This window comes from Phoenix dactylifera, chromosome 17, assembly GCF_009389715.1.
Source record: "Phoenix dactylifera cultivar Barhee BC4 chromosome 17, palm_55x_up_171113_PBpolish2nd_filt_p, whole genome shotgun sequence".
Classification (NCBI taxonomy): domain Eukaryota; kingdom Viridiplantae; phylum Streptophyta; class Magnoliopsida; order Arecales; family Arecaceae; genus Phoenix; species Phoenix dactylifera.
Genome location: NC_052408.1, coordinates 14,584,772 through 14,598,914, shown reverse-complemented (window position 1 = coordinate 14,598,914; position 14,143 = coordinate 14,584,772). Strand labels below are relative to the sequence as shown.

At 39.2% G+C, this 14,143-nt stretch overlaps 1 long non-coding RNA gene across 1 annotated transcript; it reads left to right on the top strand.

Moving 5' to 3' along the window:
• Positions 1 to 977: 977 nt before the first annotated feature.
• On the top strand, positions 978 to 4,971 carry LOC113463722. Its single transcript, XR_003388476.2, has 3 exons — positions 978 to 4,089; positions 4,298 to 4,390; positions 4,520 to 4,971. It is a non-coding gene; the product is annotated as an uncharacterized LOC113463722 (long non-coding RNA).
• The last annotated feature ends 9,172 nt before the right edge of the window (positions 4,972 to 14,143 follow it).

The following is a 14,143-nucleotide window of genomic DNA, read 5'->3' as shown; positions in this document are numbered from 1 at the left end:
ATTAGGCTCTCCCTCTCTCATAAACTCATCTCATCCGATGCATCTTGATCGTAGGATTACTCTTAATAAAACAGTTAGTAGAAAACATTGTTACATTGATTCGATCAAAGAAAACCTCAATCTTTCTATAAGTAGCAGTTAGGCTGTTCTCCCTTTCTAGATAAAGAGCGCAATGGCATACCATTCGCAACATTGCTGATGGAGCACTATTGATATGCATGTATGGTGGGAATGGCAACTGGACAATAGCTCAGGATGCTACTAATAACGTCAGTAATTTTGTGGCCAAAATCCAACCTCCTAATCACCGACTGACACGTAATATAATTGATGACCAATTTTAATTGACTCAAATTCCTAAGCTATCCACAAAAAAAAAAATGGTAGAAAAGAGGCTCAAGGTATTCAATGTACATCTCAGATTATTCTATACTACTCTTTTCATTCCTCTTTTTTGTTTTTCTAAGCTCTATCTAACTTGAGCATTAAAGCTTCTCGGTCGGATCAGCTCTAGCAACCTTCTTTACTTTTCTTTTCTTATGTGTAGATTGATCAGCATTCTCCAGACCTTTACCCATCTGAGTTTTAGTAGCAACAAACAAAAATGCATCATCGTGCAAATGGTCATTATCAAGTAGTTGACGACTCATCAGAAGGTGGAAAACCAATAGGTATGATCAACGAACAGTCTTGCCTCATATAGCAGGTAAGTATATTTAGAAGGAGGGAAACAATTACCACCTCTCATCCATATCGCCATTCTTTGTTCATGTATTTTCCTATTCTCATTATCATAATTACTTGTATTAAATTTCACTTACTTCATAATGGAAAGAGAAATAAATGCATGCACCACTTAAAATTAAAAATTATACACAGTTAATTTAGGATAAAAATCACACGGAGGATCATCTTATCTAAAATAAAATGACCGATATACTTCCGGTCACCGACCCACCTACTTCTCTCTTACTTTTCTTTACGATCCCCTCCCCCGGACCCCACTCCTCCTTAAGAACCCCCGCCCCTGAGCCCACCCTGGTGTCTCTCTCCTAGAATTCTTCTCTCTGCGGCAAGAATCCCAAAATTTCCCCTCCTTCTGGTCCGAATTCCGCCGCCCCGATCTCCGGAGATGGAGAATTCCGGCTTCCTCTCGTGCGAGAAGCTCGACCGCTTGGCGAATTGGCTCGGGCGAGCGTCTCCTCGGCCTTCTTCGCCTCCCTGGAGCGCTGCTCGTGCATCAATCTCAGCACCACCGACAACGAGGACGACGCCCAGCCGGAGGAGGCCAAGGGTCGCCCTCTCATGCTCACCAAGCCCATCTCCCATGATGCCCCTGACGAGGCCCCAAGCCCGGTCCCTAAAACCCTAATTCCGACAAGCTCCCTGGGTCTGAAACCGCCTCTCTCGCTGGTGTTATCTTTCCAGGATCGTAATCGATGTAAACGATGTTATTGATGCTCCTTGTCTATGTCAGGTTTAGTTGTTTGCAGAGTCTTCGATGTGGTTATATAAGGATAGATCTATGTTTAGATGAAAATTTGTTTTCTTTCTTGTTCTGAATAATCTTGTGTCTTCTTTAAATTTCTTTGGGCGTGCAAAGTTCTTATTTTGTTGAATTTTTGTATACTTTTCAGAATGGTAGAGTAGTACAAAAACTTGTACATAATTATTCATGCTTCCTTTTTTATTCTGTTCAAATATATCCGCTATTGGCCGAAAGTGATGTCGTTATTTAGAAGTAGATACGTGTTCGGATGAAAAAATTGCTTATATTTGTGGAATTCAGTGTCTTGTTCAAGTTTCTTTGGTGAAAATTTTTGTAGTTAAATAGATTTGAGAACTTTTGTCAGGTTGATTTTAGCTCTTGACTTGTTTATTTATTTTCCCCTGGCAGAACACATATTGATGATGATAAATACTATGTGGAATGAAATTAATGATTAGAGAAGCTCGATAATTGAGATAATATGCGGGGTATGTCGAACCTTGTTCTCCATAGATAAGTTTATGCTTTTTCAGCAATAGTCTGCTATTCATCATTATTATTTTTTCGGAGGCTGTTTGAAGATGTGAAAATGTAGGTCTAATTATCATATGACTGTGTATCTTGCTGGTTTGGGGTCATTTGAGGATTAATTAGGAGTCACCAAAATGCTTCACTGAATAATAATCGAGGAAAAAATTCGAATTTATTATGTCCGTGTTTCAGGTATTAAAGTACAAGGAGATGTTAGGGTTATTAGATAGTGCATTGATCCTTAAGAAGACCAAGTTTAGAATATGCATTGGACATACAGTTTGGAGCATGCAGGTTTTTGAGCTTAGTTTCTTAGGCACCTGATATTCTTGAAGTGGTGTTGGGGCAGTCTAAGAATCACCAAACAAGACCAATGATATATATGTAAAGGGCGTTTTCAGTTCAATTCAATGCGAATGATCATGATCAATGGGTGGGTTGTTGGATTACCTTGACTAGGTGAATGTTACTTTTGTAAATGAGGAAAGCAATGATTACTTTTCGGGTGTCAAAAAGAGCTTCCGACTGAAGCATAGAATGTATTTTTGGAGGAAACTATAAGTCTATCTTATGTGTGCGAAATGATTATGTATCTCATTTGATCTGAAACTGTCATTAAATACAAGCAGTCAAGTCATGGTTAGTTTCTTATTTGCAGCACCTAGTGTATCTGAGACTTAAAAAAGAAAAGATGTTGTAAGGTGTAACTTGTGTGGTGGATTTTTAAGAGGATCATGTTCTCATCACAGTTAGGATAGGTTGATTGCTTCTTGTTAGGATACAAAAGGACATGAGAGAAAAGTAATCTGATCTTTCTAGGCATCCTCTATGATTTTTATTCTGTTTAGTTTGAAAATAAATAGCCAATTAATCAAATCACTTAACAGGAGAAAGAAAGATGAAGAACTAAGACTTTGGCAACAGAAAAAGAAAAAAGATAAAGAACTAAAGAGATGGCTGGCAGGGCTAATCTTAGAATTCCTGCAGTCTGTAAGGTCCGATTCGCAGTAAAACATATTACATATTATATGGCATAGTCATCTTTAAGCTTTATTCCATGGTTCCTTCAAGGCCAAGCATGATCCAGAATGCTCAAAAATTCTTTTTTGGGTTCATATTGAATACCAAATAATGGTTCAAGCTTGCGAATAAATTCCCTTAGTTTTTCTTGTTCAAGTGATTCTGCATGCCATGATGTCTTTCTTGCACCCTTAAATCCGAAAAGCTGATTCTTGATCCACATTGATTACGTATTGATCAAAATCAGTTCAAAATCAACAACTGTCTTATGAGCTAATCCATGTTCTCTTTAACGAAGACTTATTTCCCAAGTCTTGCCTATATTTTTAAAGGTTCTGTTATAACTTCGGCAAGGGTTAGAGGATTGGCACCACCATCTTCCTCTTTAAAGATTGCCGGATGTTCTTTTTATGTTTATAATTGAGGGAAGACATGTTGAGCCTAATGATGGAAAAGTATGAGCTATATGTAGCTTGCAACTTGTGAGGGATTGAACCTCCTACTTTAACAAGGCACTTTCTTTTCTAAATTATACTTGTGTCCATTTGTTGACTGATTACATTAACTCAAATGCACTTTGTAGCCTTGCCAATTCTGTAAGTTGAATTATACTTATTCTTCTTTGCTCTCCTACAGTTTCTTGATTCTTGGCTTGGAACTATTGTTTGTTTCTTAGCATCTTATACATTTATATCACAAAATCTCATGCTTAGATTACCCTTTTACTTCTCATCCTATAAAAGCCTCATTTTAAAGTAATATAAATTATAAGTACAAAAGATGATCAAACATGTTCGATAAGGACATCATGTGAAGGTTGGCAGGGATGGCTTCTTGAGCCATTTGGTATGTTTAGTAGCTCTTTTGTTCAGTCAACTGTTCTAATTGGCATTAAAGGATGATCTAATGTTCAGATTAGAATCTCAAATGTATCACTTGAAGTATATGATTTCTAATTAATCATCATACTATTATTATTAAAAGGAAAGGAGAATTGCCTGGGGTTGCTTTGCCCGAGAGGGCTGCGATTTCTTTTCGGACCGAAGGAGGTGAGTATTTTTCCTTCTAGTTGGAAACGGTTCATTTCTTTTCTTGAGAAATAGTTTACATTCATTTCATGGATGAACCCTGGCAAGTTTTTTTTTCTTCAGTACTGCTGTCGGGGCCTGTGTCTCTTGGACCTCACACCATGAAGATTGTAAATCATCTGATTTTCTAGTAGTTTTGTTCAGTAACTTAAATATATTAATAATACAGGGCGTGCATGGTATGAGAGGATCATGAATTATGGTTTGCAGCCAAACACTGAATCAAGCCAATCACATGATCTTGAGACTGCCTTCGTTCCAAGTATGTATGGATTTACGCTTATAGCAGAACAAATATGAACCGTTACAGACAACCTCGTTTTATTTTCAAATTGAACTTTGCAAGTTTCTTTTAGGTACAAAACTTTGAAAGTTCTATTGCTTTTTGCAGTTATTGCATAATGATTGGAAACGTTACATGGTTGAACTCAGTGTGGAGCGATGCCACTTTCTTTCTTTTTTTCTGGGTAGATTGTAATGTAATGCGTTAATCCCTCATTTAATTCATCAAATTTTTGTATCAAATTAGATTCTCTAGATCCTAAGCCTGCTGCATTGGCAACACCGTTCGTTGAGCTTCTGATTATCACTATTGGTTTTCCACCTTCTGACAAGTCCCCAACTGCTTGATCATGATTTGTTGCCACAACTCAGATTAGTGAAGTCTGGAGATTGCTGGTCAATCTACACATAAGTCAAGAAGAGCAAAGAAGGTCGCCGGCCGGGAGGCCTCCGATGTTTAAGTTAGAGCTTTAAGAAACAATAGAAAAAAGGAAGAAAAGAGCAGTATATAATTTGAGATGCATACCTAATACCTTGAGCTTTTTTTTTAGATTTTTTAATCTGGATCAGCTTAAGAATTCGAGTCCAATTAAAATTGGTCCTCAATTATATTACATGTCGGTCCCATGATTAGGAGAGAGCTACTGTCCAGTTGCCATTCTCCACCATGCAAGAGTCATCCGTCGGTGCTCCATCAGTAATGTCGTAAATGGCATGTCACTGCTCTCTCTATCTATATAGGGAGAACAACCCAACTACTACTTATAAGGAAGATTGAGGTTCCCTTTGATCGGAATTATGTAACAATGTTTTTGCTAACTGTTTATTAGGAGTAATCCTACGATCAAGAGCATCGGATGAGATAGGGTTTATGAGAGCGAGAGAAAGCCCAATTTACCATTGCCGAATTGGAGAGAGCAGAGTGCGTTGAAGGGTGTTGTAGTGGTAATAACTAACAGATGCATGAAATTAACTAACTAAATATTAATGCTAACTAAAACAACTTCAAAAGTTACAAATATCCACCTATTAAAATTTTTATATTCAAACGGACTTTAAAATCTAAACAACTGAGGCCACGCATGCTGATGGGATGGTAAATCGGTTATGTATAGCCTGTGGGACCCAAGGATTGGGTCAAGCATGATCTGAAAACGAGCTATCTCTGATTCAACCATCTAATCTGAATCAACGACTGCCAACTTGATTTGATGGTCCACCATAATTGGTTATAAACAAATTTTCACCGCCTGATCTGATCAGATGATGGGAAAGAGAGAGACCGATGAAGGTGGAAAGAGAGAGCACGGCACGGCCCGCGGGCCTGGCACGGTCCGGGCCTGGGCCCGGCCCGGCCCGATAAAAATTAATGCTTCATAAATTTTCTAAAAAAATTAATAAATATTGAAAACTAAGGATTTATGAATATAAAGCCACCCTTAATAGTGGGGTTTGGCATAGACCCCTACCAGTTTATTAATTTAAATCAAAATGGTACATGAAGGGAGGTTTGGACCTTGGTCTGACCTCTAGAATACAATAAGAAACTAAGAAAGGGCCGAGGTTTGGACCTTGGTCTGACCTTCAGAATACAATAAAAATGTACAATTATAAAAAATTAAGAAATCTTACTAATCATCAGTGATTCAGTGAATCAGTATTCAGTCTTCAGTCTTCAGTCTTCAGTCTTCAGTAGTGTTTGTATCATCATCATCAGAGGATGTTGTATTATGTCCACCTTTATCTTGAAGTCTTGCCTCAGCATCCAACCAATCCTTGAAGCAGAGAAGTATCTTCACCGTTTCGCCCGTCATCCTACTTCTCTTTTCGTCAAGAACACGCCGACCTGCACTAAAAGCGGATTCCGATGCTACCGTGGACATCGGCACAGCTAAAATATCGCGTGCAATTGCAGACATAACAGGATATTGATTTCTAACACTCTTCCACCAAGATAATACATCTAGATTCTCTATTTGATTCCATCATATGCAGACTGAAGATCATTTCGTAAATAAAATTCTAGTTCACTACTTAAAGATGAAGAAGATGAAGAGGAACTTGAAGCATGTGTGTGTCTTCTCTGTGCAATGAATGAAAAATAGATGACGAACGAGAACTACTAGAAGAAGAAATAGAGGTTTGTATTTGTGTTCTAGATCCATGAATTTTTTCATCATATATAGCATAAATATATAAAGAAGTTGTTTACCTCATCTTTAGCAGATTCAGAATCTTGATTCATATTTCAGATATGCATCAAGTAAAATTAGCACGCCATTTAATTTAACTCTAGGATCAAATACAGCAGCTAAGTTATGCATAGGACATATCTTGTCCCAATACTCATTCCATTTAGATTCCATTAGGTCAATAATAGGCATTAAAACATCATCATATCTATGTTCTGCAAATTTTTGACTAATTATATATGCTTGTTGTAAAAATGAACATGAAGTAGGGGTAATAAATACCAGAAAGAACATTGGTAGCATTATAAAAACTAAGCAAAAAATCTTCCAAAATTTTTTCTTTATTCCAATCAGTTTCAGACAATGTAAAGCCTAATCCACGATCATTAATATATGCACTTAATAAGTTTTATATGGGTATGCTCATGTATCATGCTATATATGGAGTTCCAACGAGTAATTACATCAAGTTTAAATTTTTTAAAACGTTTACCATGATTTATGTATAATTCCTTAAATTCTTGAAGTCTTGATCTTGAAGCATGAATAAAAGAAACTGCATTTCTAATTTTTGAAATCACATCTTGAATCATGCCCATGCCAGCTTGAACAGAAAGATTTAAGATATGACATGCACATCTAATATGCAGTAAATTTCCATCTAATATGGGATGCAATGAGTCTTTTAATAATGCAACAGCAGAATTATTATTAGATGCATTATCAAAAGTAATAGACATAATTTTATCATTAATATTATATGAACATGCAGTTTGATAAATAATATTTGAAATTTGTTGCCCAGAATGTGGAAAATCAAAAGCACGAAAAGCAAGAATACGTTTATTTAATTGCCAATCATTATCAATATAATGAGCAGTAATGGCAATAAAACAATTACTACCTACAGATGCTGACCAAATATCAGAAGTTAATGAAATTTTTACATTTAAAGTAGAAAGTGTTTCAATTAAATTTTGTTTCATTGCTAAAAAAGTTGGTCATAGCTACTCTTCTAAATGTACGCCTACTAGTTCTTTTGTAAGCAGGTTGTAGGTTTAATTGAACATATTCTTCAAAATTAAAAGATTCACATAAACTAAAAGGTAATTCATCCTTAACTATCCATTTTACAAGTGCTTTTCTTTGATTTTCATGATTATATACAAAATTACCTACAAGTAATCCCCCTTGTATATTAAGGGTACTTTGAGTTTGAGCATGAGAATCATGCATCCTATGACTCTCTTGATGTCTTTTTAAATGCCCTGTTCCCCCACTACTACTACAACTATAAAGTTTGGCACATTTTTTACATCTAGCTTTCCAGACTCCATCAACCATAACTCTATCAAATTTCATTCCATACAGCACTAGTCCTCTTACGAGAAGAGGTTTGATCTGCACTCGATTCACCAGTTCTAGAGGAACTAGGAACATGGGGTTGGGATTAGTTTCTTCTCCCTCAGAAACAGGAATGCCAAACTGACTTTCCTCAAAAGATGACATATCTATGATTAATTCAAAAAAATAAAAACTAACCGCAAGGAGGAATTGAGTAGAGGTCGGAGGCAGAGGCAGAGCCAGATTCCGAGCTTCCTCTTGTGCTCTCAACAAAAGCGACCTTCTCTTCTCAACAGAACCCTCCTCTTGTGTAGCACTTGAACAAACTAAAAATTAAATTGCTAGAAGAGCACTTTAGAAGAGAGAAATAATAGCAGTAGAGAAGGAGAGAATGAGAGTTTGGTGTGGTGAGAATGAGGGAGGAATGGGCTATTTATAGAAGCCAAAATTTTTTTTTCCCAAAATACCCCTCAATTCAGCCGTTATTGGACTGTTGGGAGGGGTAAAATGGACTTTTTCCCGAAAATAGCCGTTGGAAACGGCTATTTTCCTCCCCCTCTCCAGACGGGCCGTGCCCGTTGAAGCCGTTGCGGGCCGTGCCTGGCACGGCCCGTTTGCGCCCGTTACGGGCCGTGCCTGGCAAGGCCCATGGCGTGCCGTGCCCGGCCCGGCCCGCCAATAGACGGCCTGGGCCGGGCCGGGCTGGCGTTCCGTGCTGGACGGGCCGTGCCTGGCACGGCCCGTTTAGTCCTTTGGCCCGGTGGGCCTGGGCTGGGCCGGCCCGGCACGGCCCGTTGCCCAACACTAGTCCTATGCTTCCTCGCCCTGGGGTGGAAAGCTCCTGCCTTCTATATAAAATATGCGCGCACACTTGCATAAATTGTTATGCAGATAAAAATCCACATGAGAAAAAAAAATCTGCACACTACACCGGTCCGCATAGCATTTCTATGTGGGAAAAAATAATCCGCACGAAAAGCTTTATGCGCACAGTCGCACAAAGGACTTTACCAACAAAATCAAGCTGTAAAACGAGAAAATGCCGCGCCGCATCGAATTAAATGAATTCGCCTTTTCCCACCACTTATGATGCATTCTCCAAGAAACCTACGAAACGAGAAAACTTCTAAACAAATTGGCAAGATTGGAATGTTTCCACCCTCAAGTATATATTAACCCAAGATCAAGAACCAAGAACGATGCCTCAGTTTAATTTCAGTCGTGTGACCAAAGAATGAATTAACAACCTTATGGTGGAACGGAAGACTCCAAATAAAGAAATAACAGCGAATAACCTCGAAACAGAATGGAATTTCACAAAGAAGTAGAGAGAGAGAGAGAGAGAGAGAGAGAAGAGAGAGAGAGAGAGTCATGCATTCAACGACCAAAAATGACTTCTCTTTGACACTTCATCACATACATCTTCTTGGACAAGAACAAATAAATCGCGAGAAAGATTTAAACAAATATGAAGAACGGAATCTTCCCTGTAGAGCTAATATCCCAGGACCCAAGAACATGATCAATGTGTCATTTCTCAGCCATATGACCAAAGAGTGAAACCCCTTACAATGGAACAGACAAACTCCTCCAAGTCATTCAAGAAAGAACAATGTAATTACCTTCTGAATTACTTTGTAAGATTCGCAGACCAAGCATTCAAACACTAACTCCACCCACCTTCGCCATCACCCTCACCGCTGCCGCTGTCCGGGCCGCCACCTTCCCCCTTGGAACCACCACAAGAACCACCGCTTGCCTCCAGATTCTTAATTCTCTCCACCAACTGATTCTCAGCCAACAGCTTCTCCGCCAACAGCTTCTCCGCACCCCCGACCGCTCTCTTTAGCACCTCCATGTTAGCCAAAGCCTCCGATGCCATCTTCAGCTCCACCTCGCCGTTCCTTATAGCCGACCCAACTCCTGCAAAGACCAGAGCACCGAGTCCACTGGCGGAGATGCAAGCCACACAAAGCAACGACCATCTCCTCCAAGTCCGTCGGGTCATCTTTCTTCACACTCTGCATAGCCGCCATTGCGCCATCGACCGCCGGACCGAAAAGACTCATGAAGTCTTTCGTGATGGGCAAGAGTGTCGGAGTTCTTCGTGCTCGCCGCCGACGCAGAGGGTGCGGTCGATGAGCCGGCGAGGTCGGTGGTGGTGGCGCCGTCCGAGGTGCAAGAAGTGCGTTCTTGATGGGTTTCCTTGGATGGGTAGGGCCGGGGCCGAGGGGAGAGGCTGGGTGGTGGTGATCTGTGAGGCGGAGGATGGAAGAAGGGAGGTGGGTTGGGGCGGTGCCGACGGGATAAGCTGGGTGGTGGTGGGCGCCGCCGGGGGGAGCAGATGTAGAGGGGGAGGTCGCGGTGGGTTTGGGATCGGACGCCGAGGTCTGGGCCGGAGTCTTGGACCGTCGGCCCGCGGCCCTTCTTCTTCTTCTTGGGAGCCATCAGAGATAGAGAGAGAGAGGGAGATGCGTTCTCGTTTACTGGAAGGTCGGTATGGAGAGAATTATTCTAAAATCCCCTAAACGATACTTATTTTGGGTAGCAAACCCTAAATGATACTTTAATTGCTTAACCGTCCTCAAGATGTAAAAAGAGGAAAGAGCAATGCTACCGTAACTCTGAAACATCACTCGAAAAAGTCACCCCAGTCGCCTTGCACCAATCATTTTGCTTCATTGATGACCACGCTTGGGCGATGCCAGTGCGAAAGGAACAAAGGACAATACGCCACACCAGCTGAGCGAAATTTTGGGCGACTTTTCTGAGTTACTTGGCATTTTCAGGAAAAAAAAAAACCCCACAGAAGCGAGCTTCTTGCGTACGTAGACGATGGGAGGGTTTTTTTTTGGAAAAGAAGAAAAGATGAAAACTCTGAATAAAATTTGCAGGGTCGCGATAGCTAATGCACTTAAGAATTCCACCCATACGATTCAGATCCGACGGTTATAACGTGTTGGTCTCCGGTGTTGCCAATACTTCAGCAACCAGTCCCTCGCGTGCGCACGCAATGGCTAGCTGGATCATGCATCTTGACACGGGATCACCTGAAATGGTCAAAAAACGAGGAGAACAGCGGACTCTCTGAATCGACACGTGTAATAGTTTTCGTGGACTCGTGATATGTTTTCTCATTGCTATTAATTAAAATATATTTGGAGAGTCCATGACTTCTCATTCAAAGCTTTTGTCTCAAAAGTGATTTAGGTTGATACAATTTAATGCCAGCTGGCATCCACCAGTACACTATTTTTCAAACCCAAACCCATATATACCATATATTGATACAAGCCAATATATTTCGAGGTATTTGCCTTATGTTATAGCAGATGTTGTTAAAGATTTTTCTTTGCCTTCCTTTTTATTAGTTAATATCTAATTAACATATTAAGTACTAGTTAGTATGAGCTTCTCCTATATCAGTACTAACCTCTAATCTCTTATATATTTACCAAGATTTCAGAATATCTAGATTATATGTTCCTAATTTTCTCACCTTCCATATTAAAATCTCGCTTCAACTTAATATCAAATTATGTCTCGTTGTACATACTTATTTTGTTGAAAAGTCTGTAAAAAATCATCTTAGCTTCTTATTCTACAACTTTAACATTTTGAGTCTCAGAAGCAACAGGTGCCGTCTGATCCAAATGCTTTTCATTATCGTGAATTTTGTTGCAAGAGGTTTGTGACTATATGGTTCTTGTATCTCGACCACCTGCCTGTCTATTGAGCTCATTGAGCTCGATCATGGACCTGTGGAACAAGGGTGTTGACGTGCTGTACATGGTATCGCAGTCTTTCATGCTTTCGAGTAGACCTAAAGGATAACATGAGGCTGCTGTAAAGGTTGTTGGAGGCTCCGATCCTCTTGAATAAATTTATATAGGTTCCTCAGGTTCCAGATTGTTTTCTTGAGTTATTCTAAAGTAAATGTATAAAGGCAGCAGCTTTTTTTTTTTTGGTATATCGGCGACTCACACACAACGGATATGACTGTTGCCCATAAAGTCAGAAAGTAAAAGAGACTGCAGGAGAGACGGGACAGAAGCCTGGTCCACTCAGATAGACTCGTCTGAATGGTGAGCTGCATAGGATGCCTTTCAATCCGCTGCACTGTTGACCTTTCTGTAAACATAAGTAGCCTGATGGAAGGTGCATTCACCTAAAAGACGACGAATATCATGGAACAGTAGCATTAAATCTTGAGAGAGATTACTGGTGTTTCTTGGACCACCCCAACTACTACTTCAAGAATATCAAGTGCCTAAGAAACTAATCTTAGAATCCTAGCTGCTTCAAACCTTATCCTTATATATATATATATATATATATATATAATATATATATATATATATATATATATATATATATATATATATATATATATATATATATATATATTCTAAACTTGATCAATTTTTCCATTGTCGAGGGTAATAGGCTTGGTAAGCATGATAGGGCGGTTCTTGGCCTCCTCGTTGTTGTTGGTGCTGAGAATTGATACACAAGCAACACTTCAGAGAGGCAAGGAAGGCTGAGGAGACACTCGCCCCTAGCCAATTTGCCATGCCGTCAAGCTTCTCGCACAAGAGGAAGCCGGAATTCTCCATCTCCGAGGGTCAGAGCGGTGGGATTCGGATTGCAGGCTTGCAGGGTGGAAAATTTGGGGACTCTTGGTGGAGAGAGAACCCTTGAAGAGAGAGGAATGGAGGGGCATGTGTTTCGAAGAAAATAAGAAGGAAAAGTCTGTCTGTGAGTTGTGTAGAACTATCGGGGTATTTTGGTCATATTGCTTGTAATACTAAGAGCAGGAAATTGCTTTCCCCTCCTAAAATTTTCCAATCTATCAAGTTTTGTGATCTATTGATAAGTTTCTATTTTTAGTGCTTGTTATAGAAAGTTTTCTTTTTTTTTTTTTAACAAATTGGATGAAAGCATTAGATATGATGCCTAAAAGCCCATACAGGATCGACAATCAGAACCTATAATTTTAAAAGTTCTATAAAGTTAATTATTTTCATTAATTTTTGGATTCCTCGCATAGGATCATATTTCTATTCAAATTCTAACATGTTTGCTAAGCAAAGAAGTTGGACATAAATCGTTTGGTCCTAATAATTTATCTCCCATAGGCTAAGATGTTTGCTATTTTGTGTCAAGGAATGAATAATATTGTGAGGAACGCTCATTTCTCCACCAATCAAATACTTGATTCTTGTTGTCTTTATTGTTAAAAAAAAGGACAAAAAAAGTCGCTAGGCCTCTTGCAATTTCTTTAATGAACTACGATATGCATTTGTGAGCCAAAGAAATTAACCATGATTGCATCTTTTCAAAAATAATATATTTCCTAAAAAAAGGAAAAAATGATGATGCCTTACCCTACAAAATATCTTATTGGTATGTTATTTTTAACTTAGCACATCCACACTCAAAAATACAAAAGAAAAGAAAGCAAAATGAAATAAATTTTGGCTTAGCGATGTATATATAGTATGAATTAATGAGATAACATCTATCCAATCAAACGTAGAAAAATTGATTGAACCTATATCATATAGAACTATAGCATTCCAATTTTCTCCTAAGCTATTTGTATAGATCCTCCTTTGTCAATAATTTATATTTAAGACTTCTTACAAGTACTATTTTAAGGTTTTACGAAGCTAATCGAACCTAAAAAGCCAGTAGGCTAAGACTTCGATCTAACATAACATGGGCTCACTTGTCAAGTGGCATGCCTAAGTGCATATCTACATCCTTAGCTTCAAGTTAAAACTAAATCCAAATTAGATCCAAGTAACATTATCTCTATAGCATTTAAGCATGTTTGACCGAGAGTTGCATTGAGTCAAGATTATATCCATACAAGACAAAATCTATTTGCAGCCCATCCAGCTTGCAGCATGACATGGGACTTCATGCGAGTCCCATGGTTTTGTTGTCGTTGGACCAGTGGCAGTATGTTCCCAGTGAAGCAAACCAACAAACTCACAAGTAGATCCGTCGACTGTAATTTGAGTTCGCACTGTGCTTCTCCAATCGATTTCAGCTTTTGTCAAATATGTATGCAGCTGCAATCCCTAACGTTAAGGCAGGCTGTGGAAGTGGTTACCACGGCCTTCTTTTTCTGGTGATGGAGTCCATTCCTGGGTGATAGCGGACGAAGAAAGGAAGAGAGAGTGCGGAGA